The sequence below is a fragment of the Delphinapterus leucas genome, chromosome 1 (assembly GCF_059928025.1).
Source record: "Delphinapterus leucas isolate spDelLeu-1000000601 "Yukka" chromosome 1, BTC_Dleu_Yukka2, whole genome shotgun sequence".
NCBI lineage: Eukaryota > Metazoa > Chordata > Mammalia > Artiodactyla > Monodontidae > Delphinapterus > Delphinapterus leucas.
In genome coordinates this window covers 184,658,012-184,670,293 of record NC_143129.1, presented here as the reverse complement: position 1 = coordinate 184,670,293, position 12,282 = coordinate 184,658,012, and the positions used below count along the sequence as shown (strand labels likewise).

At 43.8% G+C, this 12,282-nt stretch overlaps 1 pseudogene; it reads right to left on the bottom strand.

The window, feature by feature from the left end:
• Positions 1–9,183: 9,183 nt before the first annotated feature.
• LOC149750840 (ferritin heavy chain pseudogene) lies at positions 9,184–12,282 on the bottom strand (annotated as a pseudogene).

Genomic DNA, 12,282 nt, shown 5'->3' with positions numbered 1-12,282 from the left:
CGGGCTGCAGTTTGCCTACCCCTGAACCAGAAGGCAAGGCAGATGTTACTGATGAAAAATGCAAACGGAATTGCAGGTTTTGATAAGCACTGATGGTGTAAAGAGGATGCCGGGGGGGAGGGAACAGGAGAGACTGCATGAGGGGTGGGGGGCCTCTGAGGTGAGGTTTCAGCTGAGACCTGAGGAAAGGTCAGGTTTGCCCCTTCAGCAGCCGTTGGCTGTGCTGGACCTGCTCTGTGCCCAGCCCATTCCTGGTGCTGCAAGAGCCATTGGGAGACACAGTCTGTCCTCTTAGAGCTAATATGTGGGATTGCGAGAGATTGGAAAACATCCACGTTCTATGAAGAGAAGCAAGGTAAGGGGGCAGTGACGGGGATGTTTCCCGCAGGGTGTATATAGGAGACCTCTGTGAAAAGGGACCTGAGGGGAAACCTGGAGAGATCCGGTGTTGAGTAAGGCAGGTCTGCTAAGAGCATTCCAGGAAGAAGAAACAGGAAGAGTAAAGGCCCTGGGGCAGGATCAATGGGGTGTGGAGGGCGGCTGGCTGGGGGTGGGGTTGGAGAGCTAGCTGGCACCTAGATGGGGAGCCCTGGAGGAGGACCCTGATCTCTCTCGGTTCAGAGGTTCTCTGTTGAGAGGGGACCCCATGGGGAGCAGGGGGGAGGACCCCAGAGGTGGGCGCCCATGTGGGTGAGAAGGCCATTCCCATGTTTCCAACTTGAGCACAAGGTCAAATGGAGGTTTTGTGTCCTGAGCTGGAGAAGGAGCCCGTGGGGTAGGAGGGGTGAATTTGGAGTGCAGATTGATGAATTCAAGAGGTCTATAAGATACACTTTCAATAAAGAAAGAAAAACTCAAAACCTGTTACTTTGAAAGTCCCAGTTTACTGACGTTTAAGTAATTCATTGTTAAGAGTGAACAGTAAAAATTCCTGCGTGACTTCCCTGGCGGTTAGGACCCTGTGCTTCCACTGCAGGGGGTGCAGGTTCGATCCCTGGTTGGGGAACTGAGATCCCGCATGCTGCGCGGCCAAAAATTAAGAAAAAGAGAGACAAGTCATGGCGTATCTTACTAGCAGCCCCTACCTCTGATTAAGCTCCCTGGAATTTGAGTGATCTGCAGGAAGGGAACTATTTAAGAGATTAGCTCTTTGAATTTTTGTGCCTTTGGGGCGGCAGGGAAAGGTGATTCCAGATGGACAAAAAGGAAAGAGCATTTTTAAGAGACTCAGTTTATCAGACTCCAGGCGATATAGCGAAGATTCCCCCCCCTCCCGCCCCCCGTCCCCCCCCCCCCCCCCACCGACAGTGTTTGGGGCAGGGGCTCCAGGACCTGCTTTATCTAAACCTTAGACTTTTTCTGGCCAGGTCAAGAATTACTGGCTTCAGGCAGATCGATAGCATCTAAAAGCCTCCACCCTGTCAATCTGCCGGCTTCTTTCCTATGCTAAACACACCTGCTCTCTTCCTTCTAGGAAGTAGGGGGGCAGGGGGTGCGGGACAGTGGTGCCGACAAAGAGAACTTGGGAACTGAAGGAGGGGGGCGGCTGGCTACATTTCAAAGTGACCTGGACTTGGAGTTTTAAGTGTGTGGCCCATCCAGCTAGACAGGCCTCCTCACCCAGGGGTCACCCCACTTTGGGCATCATTTCCTTCACTCTCACCTTTGCGACAGTAGCTGTGGCTTCTGGAGCTCCGGTGTCTGCCCAAGGCCGCTTGCAGAGTTAGGGAGGAGATGGGGTCTGGAAGTCAAATCTCTTACCCGGAGCCCAGCCCGGGTGAGCAGCTCAGGGCCGTGGCTTTCCCGGCACTGGGCAGAGGTGGCCAGGCTCGGCTGGCCAGGGGGTCACTGTTGCCCCAGGGAAGGGACGGCCAAACTGCTCTTGCAAAGAGTTAGTGATTGTGACTGGTATCTGGTGAAAGCCTGATGAATAAATGAAGGAGGGGCTTCGGGCGGTTGTTTCCCGGGGGCTAAGTAGTACAACAGGGAGGGTCCAGGGCGGACCAAGCATCCAGCTGGGTGGCTAACCTTTCACACTGGATGCAGACAGAGTCATTACATATGTCACTGTTCTCCCGCTGCTTTTTCACTGATTGTTATCTTAGAGAACCTTTTCTCTGCCAGCATGCGGAGATCTACGTGCTGGCTACATCATGCAACTCAATTCTCCCAACGTCCTGACAAAGTGGCCATTGGCATCCGTTGTAAAAAGAAGAGAAAATTGTCGTCTCTCGGTCCTGTGCTGTAGGGTTGTCCGAAGATCAGAGGCAGCCATGAAGGGGGGAAGTACATTTCTTAAACTGTGAAACATTAGATGTAAAGTATGATTTTAGTGTAGCCGACTCTATCATCTTAGAGTCTGGTTGTGTGTTCTATATTCTAGGCTGTTGCTTCCCTAAGGAATGAGGAGAACATTCAATTTTCCTGAGCAATCATCTCATAGTTTTGATTTTTTTTAAAAAAAAATATAAAACAACTCCCTGCCTTTGCCCTTGGTCAGGGGACCTGGGTGCCAGAGGAGCAGCAGGGGGGTCAGGGCCACTGACATACCTGCCACAGCGTCTCCCCACGCGTGTGAGGTCAGAGTCAGTGAGGTGCACAGGAAGGGGCTGAGGAGTATCTGGGCTGAACACACCCTGCTGGCTCCTAGCGTGGGATCCTGGAGCTAGCTCCTCCCCCCAGACCCCAGCTCCAGCCTCAAGGCACCCAGGGCCAGAGGGCCAGGGCTCTCTTGAGGCCAGGCGCTGCGGCAGGATTGCCATCACCATCATTATCACCATCGCCATCAGCGTCACCATCTTTGCTTCCTGCAGCCCGCAGGGGCTGTTTCAGGTTCCCCAAGTCCTGGGCCAGCTGCTATCCATCGTCAGATCAGATGCGATCCCCGCTCCGGGCCTCACAACTCAGCTGCTTTATTTTGCTTTTTCAGTTCTGCGTGTGATCACATTCTCGGGTTTTCTCTTTTAAAAAGTTTATTTTTTGTTGTTTTGTTTATGAATTCAGCCTGCTCTTGGAGATTTTTCCTTGGATTAAAAATAACATTAGAGTGGAAAGTTCATTGTCTTAAAAAAGAAAAAAGTTGCGGGTAACAGAGGAGCCATATGCAGACACAGACCTTGGGTTGGCGGTGACGGAATCCCGCCCAGGATCGGGACGCTGGGCCTCGGTCGATGTCACAGCTTTGCTTGAGAGGTTTTCTTAAAAGCCAAGCAAAAGTGAGTATGCCGTAAAGGTTTCTTTGTTCAAGGGGAGAATAATATTTCACAGAGTTTACTGAAGAGCGAGTTGTGCTTTGTTTTAAAAGACACATGGAATGTAACCGGTGTCAGTCCTGAATTCCTGCGTCCTGAGGGCTTGTCCCTCCAGCCCCTACCCCACTCCAGCCTGTTGTGGGGAGGTCTTGGGGCCCACCTGCCTTGAGCCTCAGGCCCCCAACGTGATGTGTGGTCAGTTACACAAAAAGCAGTCTCTCTCCATTAGCCTTGCTGAATGACTAGCCCTGGGGATGTAGGGAGATAAGGTGGCAATCTTGTTAGGGATAACTTGCCAGGTGAGAGGCAGGTAAAGGATGATGAGGCAGAAACTGATAGTCATGCCTTAGAGCCTTAGACCATCCCCTTGGTTTGCCTTAAGCAGCGAATCAATGCAAGAATAATGGACAAGTTTGCAAGCAAGAATGAACTCACCCTCTTTTTTAATACTTGGTTATGCTTCTCCTTCCATCATCCAAGAATGACGGAACGCTCAGCCTACTTACGACAGAGTAAACTGCCTCTGGATTGTGGATAATACTATGTCATTAGCCCATGAGACATCTAGCTAAGTGCCACCCGAGTCTTCAAGCACTTTTTAAAAAATTTAATTATGCTGCATTCTACAATTTATCCATTGTATTGCTAATGAGCGTTTGGGCCCTTTCCAGTCTCCCAGGGTTTTGCTCGTATCTCCTGATGCATATGGGCAAGAGTTTCTCCAGGGTAGACATTTTGTTAAGGACCACTTATTTTAGTATTTGCTTTTCTGTTTCATGGACCCCTTTGGTACAGTAGTGAAGTCTTGGATGACTTTTTAGAATAACATTTTAAAATACATTGGATTACAAGGGAAACCAATCGTATTGGAATATAGTTTTCAAAATGTTAAAAATACAAATTTGTGATAAAGCCGTACATGTCCTCCTACCATTAAATGGTCATATTTAGCCATCGGTCTAACAACAACCATAATTTCGAAGTTCTGGTGAGCATAAACGGTATTCTGAGATATCTGCAACAAACTCAATGTGATACACAAAATCTGTATTCTCTTAGTTGGTACAAGTCACAGGTACAGTACTAGTAACACAAAGGTTTGGTTCCTAATGGAAGGAAATAGCAAGTTTCAGTTAGAGATTAGTGACAACACAGACATACTTTTTTTCCCATTCGAGCACACAGACGCCCCCTGAACTCTAACCACGTGCCCCAGGTTAAGAAGTCTTGCGCTAGGACACGCTAAGCCACTTCCCAAACAGTTCTGGGAATTTATTCTCCACGAGCGGTGAATAAGAATGACTGTTGCTTCATATCCTGTCACCATTAGCTACTGTCCAACTCTTAAGTTATTGCCAATTTGGTGGGTGTGAAATGGTATCTCCTTGAGGCTTTAATTTGCATTTTCCTGGTAACTCAGGAAGCATTTTTCTTATGGTTTCTTCTGTGTAATGACTCTCTTTTGCTCATTTTCCCGTTGGGTTTTCATCTTCTTGGTTTGTGGGAATTTTTTATACATTCTGAATATTAATCGCTATCATTTATATGAGAAGAAATTGGGAGAAATGAGTGAACTGCTTTTGATTTTAGTTTAAATAAAGAAGAAAAAAAACCCTGTTATTTATTTGTTTTGCAAATGTCTTCTGGATTGTGGCTTGCCTTTTCACTTGTTTTTTTTTAAGATTTTTTTTTTTTAATGAAGTGTAGTTGGTTTACAACGTTCTGTTAGCTTCAGGCATACAGCAAAGTGATTCAGTTATATATATCAGATTCTTTTCCTTCATAGGTTATTACAAGATATTGAATATAGTTCCCTGTGCTATATAGTAGGTCCTTATTGTTAATCTATTTTATATATAGTAGTTTGTATCTGTTCATCTCAAACTCCCCCTTTGGTAACCATAAGTTTGTTTCTATGCCTGTGAGTCTATTTCTGTTTCGTAAATTAGTTCATTTGTATCATTTTTTAGTTTCCACATATAAGTGAAATATGAGATTTGTCTTTCTCTGACTTACTTCACTTGCTGTGATGATCTCTACGTCCATCCACGTTGCTGCAAATGGCATTATTTCATTCTTTTATTTATGGCTGAGTAGCCTTTTCATTCTTTATGGCATCTCTGATAAACAGAAATTCTTAATTTTAATATAGTAGAATCTCAATGTTTGTCTTTATAGTTTGTGCTAAACTCTTTTCTATCTCAAGATTGTAAAGATGTCCACTTGTATTGTCTACTAAATTTTTTACAGTTTTGCATTCCACCTGTAAGCCTTTAAGCCATCTGGAATTAACTTTGTGTATGTGTGAGGTATGGATCTGATTTCTCTTTGTTCCAAATGGTTAATTAGTTGTCCCAGCACGAGTTGGTGAATGGTCCATCTTTTCCCCACTAATCTGCGATTCTAGTTCTGTCCTAACTCAGATTTCCATAGCGTTTATCTTTGTTCAGGGGCTCTATTCTGTTTCATCAATCTATTGGTCTGTCTGCAGCAGTACCACACAGGCTAATTTCTTTACCTGGTGGAGGTAATTCTCCCAACATCTTCAGAAGTCCCTTGGCAATTCGTAGCCTTGGCTCTTCCAGATAAATATTAGAATCAGCTTATCACGTCTCACAAAACATACCATTGGGATTTTTTGATTTTTCAATTTTTGATTGAATTTGTAGAGCAATTTAGGGAAAGTTGACGTCTTTCTGATGTTGATCCTTCTTAACTAAGAACAGAGTATACTCTCTACCTTTTTGTGTCTTCTTTAATATCTGTCTTTAATAAACTTTTCTGATTTCTCTATCAAGAGCTTGCACATCTTTTGTTAGATTCTTTAAATCTTTCTCCCTTCCCTTCCCCCTCCCCCCTTCTTCTTTTTCCTCCTCTCTCTTTTTTCCTTTCTTTCTTTCTTTCTGTCTTTCTTTCTTCTGATATGTAAATACCTTTGAAAAAATGTTTTCAGATTGTTGCTGGCATATAGAAATGCAGATACTTTTATATATTGATCATGTACTCAGGCTTAAATCATGTACTCTCTTATTCTAATATAACTAGCTATAAATAATTAGCTATAAATTATACAGAATTTTTTATGTAGACATTCACATCATCAACGAAGAATGACAATTTATTTCTCTCTTTCCAGTCCTTAGATGTTTGGCTTTATCTTGCCATTCTATCCTGGTTAGGATCTGAATTTAGTAAAATTCTAAATTCAGGTGGTAACAATAGCCATCTTAAGTGGTACTGGATTTTTTTTTTTTTTGCGGTACGCGGGCCTCTCACTGCTGTGGCCTCTCCCGCCGCGGAGCACAGGCTCCGGACGCGCAGGCTCAGCGGCCATGGCTCACGGGCCCAGCCGCTCCGCGGCATGTGGGATCTTCCCGGACCGGGGCACGAACCCGTGTCCCCTGCATCGGCAGGCAGACTCTCAACCACTGTGCCACCAGGGAAGCCCTACTGTAGAGTTCTTTTGTTGTTGTTATGTTGTTATTAGGTTTCTATTTTTGTAACAAATTACCACAATTTTAGTGGTTTAACAACACAAGTATATTATCTTACAGTTCTGAAGGTCAGACCTCTGACACTGGTCTCACTGGGCTAAAATCAACGTGTGGGCCGGTGTGTGTTTCCTTCCGGAAACGCTAGAGGAGAATCTCTCTCTTTGCCTTTTCCAGCTTCTAGAGGCCCCCTGCAGTCCTAGGCTCCTGGCCCAGTCCTCCATCCTCAAAGCCAGCAGCACAGCATCTCCCTGACTGTTCTTCTGTGGTCACATGGCCCTCTCTGACTGCAGCCAGCGAAGTTTCTCCACTTTTAAGGATTTGTATGACTGGTTTGGGCCCACCGCGATAACCCAAAATTATCTCCCATTTTGAGGTCCTGAGACTTAATCATATCCTCAGAGTCTCTTTTGCCATTAATGGTAACCTCTAGGTTCTGGAGATTAGAACAGGGACATCTTTAGGGGAGGGGAGGTGGTGGGTGGGAGCATTATTCTGCCTGCCGTCATCATATTCTTTATTAGGTAAGGAAATACACTTCCATTCTTTGCGTGCTAAATTTGTGTCATGAATGGATGTTGAAATTTATTAAATGCTTTTCCCACAGCAGTTGAGATCGTTAAAGGTTTTTGTCCTTTGATCTGTTAATGTGGTGAATTAAATTAGTAGATTTTCTAATCTACTAATCTCTTGCATGCCTAGATAATGTTTTATCTTTATGTTTTTATCTTTTTTATTCATTACCAGATTCTGTTTGCTAAGTATTTATTTTAGGATTTTTTTGCATCTGTTTGCTAAGTATTTATTTTAGGATTTTTTTGCATCTCACGTGTAAGGTTGAACTGGAAGTTTCCTTTCTTGTACAATTTTGGTATCAAGCTTGTGCTAAGGTCATAATTTGAGTTGGGGAATATCCGCCCCCCACCCCCATTTTTTTCTTTTCTATAGAATCATTTGTGAAGGATTAAACTTATATATTCTTTGAATGTTTGATGAAATTTCCCTCTAAATCAATCTAGACCCAGTGTTTTCTCTGTGGTGAGATTTCTGTTTTAACTGAGCTGAAATTCATATAACATAATATGAACCATTTTAGAGCATGGAATTACTGGGTTTTCTATGGTTCAGTCACTGCGTTTAACTGCTTGAGGAACCACCATTCAAATTCTTTGCAGGCAATAGGATTAGTCAGGTTCTTTTATCTTCCTGAGATGGTTTTGGTAAAGTTGTATTTGTCTAGGACTTTATCTTCATTACTTAAGTTTTCAAATTTATTGGCATAAACTGGTTTATAATCGCTTAGAATGTTTTTAATCTTGGCAACCACCTGGAATCGTGTCCCTCTTTTCATTCTTATTATTGTTTATTTGTGCTTTCTCCTTTTCTTTTCTTTGACTAATAATCATGCAAGGGATTTGTCTATTTAATTAGTCTTTTCAAAGAATCAACTTTTGGCTTTGATAATACTTTCTATTTTACGTTTTCCCTACTTTTCAGAAATTTCTTACTCTTTCCAGACTTTTCAACCTCTACACTTGGATGCTTGGCTCCCTAATTTTGAGATTTTCTTCTTTTCTAATATAAACATTCAAGGCTCTACTTTTTTTTAAAATGTATATATTGATATCAGTTTTTGTTAGCATTTGGTTCTGATTATTTCCGAGTGCCTGCACCTTTTTTTCAATTTATCCAGCTATAATTTTGCTGTTGATTTCCAACTTAATTGTAACGTGGTCAGAGAGCCTGGTCTGTAGGGCAACAGTCTTTTGAATTTTGTTGAACCTTACCATTTGGTCAGTTTTGTAAATATTTCATGTGTGATGGAGAAGAATGGGTCTTCTCACACCCATCAGAATGGCTAAGATGAAGACAGTAGGGTAATATTGAGCATGGATGATGGGGGAGCATCTGGAACACTCACGCTGCTGGTGGGAATACAAATTGCTACAACCATTTGGGAAAATGTTTTGGCAGTATCTGCATAATAACTAAACGTGAGCTCGACCTACTCAGCAGAAGTGTGTACACATGATCATCAAAAGACATGTCCAAGAATGTTCATCTCAGCATCATTTGTATTCGCTGTGAGGAGGAAACTATCTGAACGTCCACCAGTGAAACAAGAGATAAACATCTTGTGGTTTATTCATATAATGGAAGAACAAAGAAGACATTTCTACATGCTTAAATCTCACAAACATAATATTGAGCCAAAGAGATACAAAAGAGTACTACTATATGATTCCATTTATATAAAGTAAAAAGGGACAAAATTAATCTGTGGTGTTAGAAGCCAGGATGATGGTTACCTATAGCATGGATTGTGACTGGGGGTGGGGCAGAGCAGCAAGAAAGGGGGTTCTGGGGTGCTCTAAGTTTCCATCTCCTGATTTAGTCCAAGTCCTGGATCTGCAGTGTGTCCACTTTGTGAGAAATCGTTGAGTCATATATATTTGGGGGGGGGTACCAAATTACTTTATTTGAAGGAATGGTACTAAGGAAAGGACTTGTAGATATTTTGGTACAACTTACAGAAAAGGTAAGGTAACCCAAACATGCATGCACTGCCTTTGTGACCAGGGAAGTCACCCCTGTGGCTACGGGAAGCCAGCCTAAGGCTTAGCTCTCATTATCACTATTTCCCAGGGTGTGCTTGTCCAAGAGATACTGTGCCATGCCAGATTCGGGGGCCCCCATCGTGCACAAGTTGGTTACGTGGTCACCCAATTCTTTAATGGATTTCACCTGCTCATTCAGATAATGAGTCTCAATGAAGTCACACCAATGGGGGTCATTTTTCTCCGTGGCCAGTCGGTGCAGTTCCAGTAGTGACTGAGTCACACTTTTTTCCAAGTGTAGCGCACATTCCATTGCATTCAGCCCATTCTCCCAGTCATCACGGTCTGGTTTCTTGATATCCTGAAGGAAGATTCGGCCACCCCGTTGGTTCTGCAGCTTCATGAGATTCTCAGCATGTTCCCTCTCCTCACAAGATTGGTGAAGAAAGTATTTGGCCAAGTTTTTCAAAGCCACATCATCGCGGTCAAAATAGTACGACATGGACAGGTAGACGTAGGAGGCGTAGAGCTCCAGGTTGATCTGGTGGTTGATGGCAGCCTCCGAGTCCTGGTGGTAGTTCTGGCGCACCTGCGAGGGGGACGCGGTCGTCATGGCGGGCGGCTGAGGTGAAACGGTGGCGGTGGCTGCGCGGCGCTGTAACGACAGCGGCGGGGACCTTGGGGCGGTCGGAGGGCGCCGTGAGGTGGTGGCGAGGGCTGGCTCTGAGCGGCCGGCCGGAGCGGGGGACGAGCGCCGGGTTCTGTCCAAGCACTGTTGAAGCAAGAAACCGCGGCGACTCTCCGCGAGGACTGTCAAGTCATATATTTTTGATCTGTGTTCTCTTCTCTATTTATGTTCTCATTCAGTTAAAAGTTTAGTTTAATAATGTCTAGTCTTGGGCTTCCCTGGTGGCGCAGTGGTTGAGAGTCCGCCTGCCGATGCAGGGGACACGGGTTCGTGCCCCGGTCTGGGAGGATCCCACATCCCGCGGAGCAACTAAGCCCGTGAGCCGTGGCCGCTGAGCCTGCGCGTCCGGAGCCTGTGCTCCGCGACGGCAGAGGCCACAACAGTGAGAGGCACGCGTACCGCAAAAAAAAAAAAAAAAAAAAAAAAGTCTATTCTTGGGAAAGAATCTGAAAAAGTATATATATATATATTCTTAATAACTTTGCTGTACACCTGAAACATTGTAAATCAACTATACTTACTTCAGTAAAAACATCTATTCTTTAGTTGCTGGGTGCAATGTTTATATATTCATTACATCAAGTGTGTTAACTGTGCTAGTCACATCTTCTCTGTCCGTACCTATTTCTTATATGCTTGATATGTCAGTTACTGAGAGGAGTCTGTTCAACTTTCCCACCGTAATGGTGGCTTTGTCAGTTTCTTCTCCTAGATGCGTAAATATTTGCTTTGTATATCTTGAGGCTATATTATTAGATACATATAAGTTCAGAATTGTTATCTCCTCCTGGTAAACTGGATTTTAAAAAAATCACTGTGTAGTAGTCCTCTTTATTGCTTTTTGCTTTAATGTCTATTTTGTCTGATTTTTTTTTGATAATTTTCTGTTTCTGTTTATTAATTTATTTATTTACTTTTGCTGTGTTGGGTCTTCGTTTCTGTGCGAGGGCTTTCTCTAGTTGTGGCAGGCGGGGGCCACTCTTCATCACGGTGTGCGGGCCTCTCACTATCGCGGCCTCTCTTGTTGCGGAGAACAGGCTCCAGACGCGGAGGCTCAGTAGTTGTGGCTCACGAACTCAGTTGCTCCGCGGCATATGGGATCCTCCCAGACCAGGGCTCGAACCCGTGTCCCCTGCATTAGCAGGCAGATTCTCAACCACTGCGCCACCAGGGAAGCCTTTGTCTGATGTTTAATAAGCTATTTCAGCTTTCTCTTGGCCACTACTTTGTGGTTTACCTTTTTCTATATTTTCAAATTTTTAGTGTCCTTATGTTTTGGAAGCACCTCTTGTGAATAGCATAGAGAAGAATTATTTTTGAAAAAATCTGGCCCAACAATGGTTTTTTTTTTTTTGGCCACACCACGCGGCATGCAGGATCTTAGTTCCCCGAACACCCGCCCCCTGCAGTGGAAGTGCGGAGTCTCAACCACTAGACCACCAGGGAGGTCCCCAACAATGTTTTCTTTTAACTAGCATTTTTCTTCTGACTCCCATTGTTGCAGCTGAGAATTTAGTCATCTAATTGTTATTCCTTTGTAGGTGATTTTTTTTTTTCTCCTGCTTTGGCTGCTTCTAAAACTTTTCCTTTCCTCTGGTGTTTTGCACTGCAAATCCTTTGTGGATTTATTTCCTTCCTTCCTTCCTTCTTTCCTTTTAATCTGCTGGGATTTATTAGAATTTCTGGATTTGAGCCTTGGTATATTTCAACAATTCTGGCAAATTCTCATCCATTATCTTTTCAAATATTGCTTCTTCCTCATTCCCTCTTGTCTCTCCTTCCAGATAATGTAATTTACCTCCTTTTATAATGTTTCATATCTCTTGACCTCTCTTTTTCCATTTTTTTGTTTTGTTTTTTTTAGGTTTTTTTGCTTTTTTGTTTTTTTTTGCGGTACGCAGGCCTCTCACTGTTGTGACCTCCCGTTGCGGAGCACAGGCTCCGGACGCGCAGGCTCAGCGGCCACGGCCCACGGGCCCAGCCGCTCTGCGGCATGTGGGATCTTCCCGGACCGGGGCACAAACCTGCGTCCCCTGCATCGGCAGGCGGACTCTCAACCACTGCGCCACCAGGGAAGCCCTGTTACATATAAATTTTACTTTAAAATGTTTTATTCTTTTTCAAATCTATTTGTTGTATGCACATGTTTATTTATTTAAATATACAAAACATATGTGTTTTTTGTTTTTTAAAAATTTTTTATTTTATATTGGAGTATAGTTGGTTAACAGTGTTGTGTTAGTTTCAGGTGTACAGCAAAGTGATTCAGTTACACATATATATGTAACTATTCT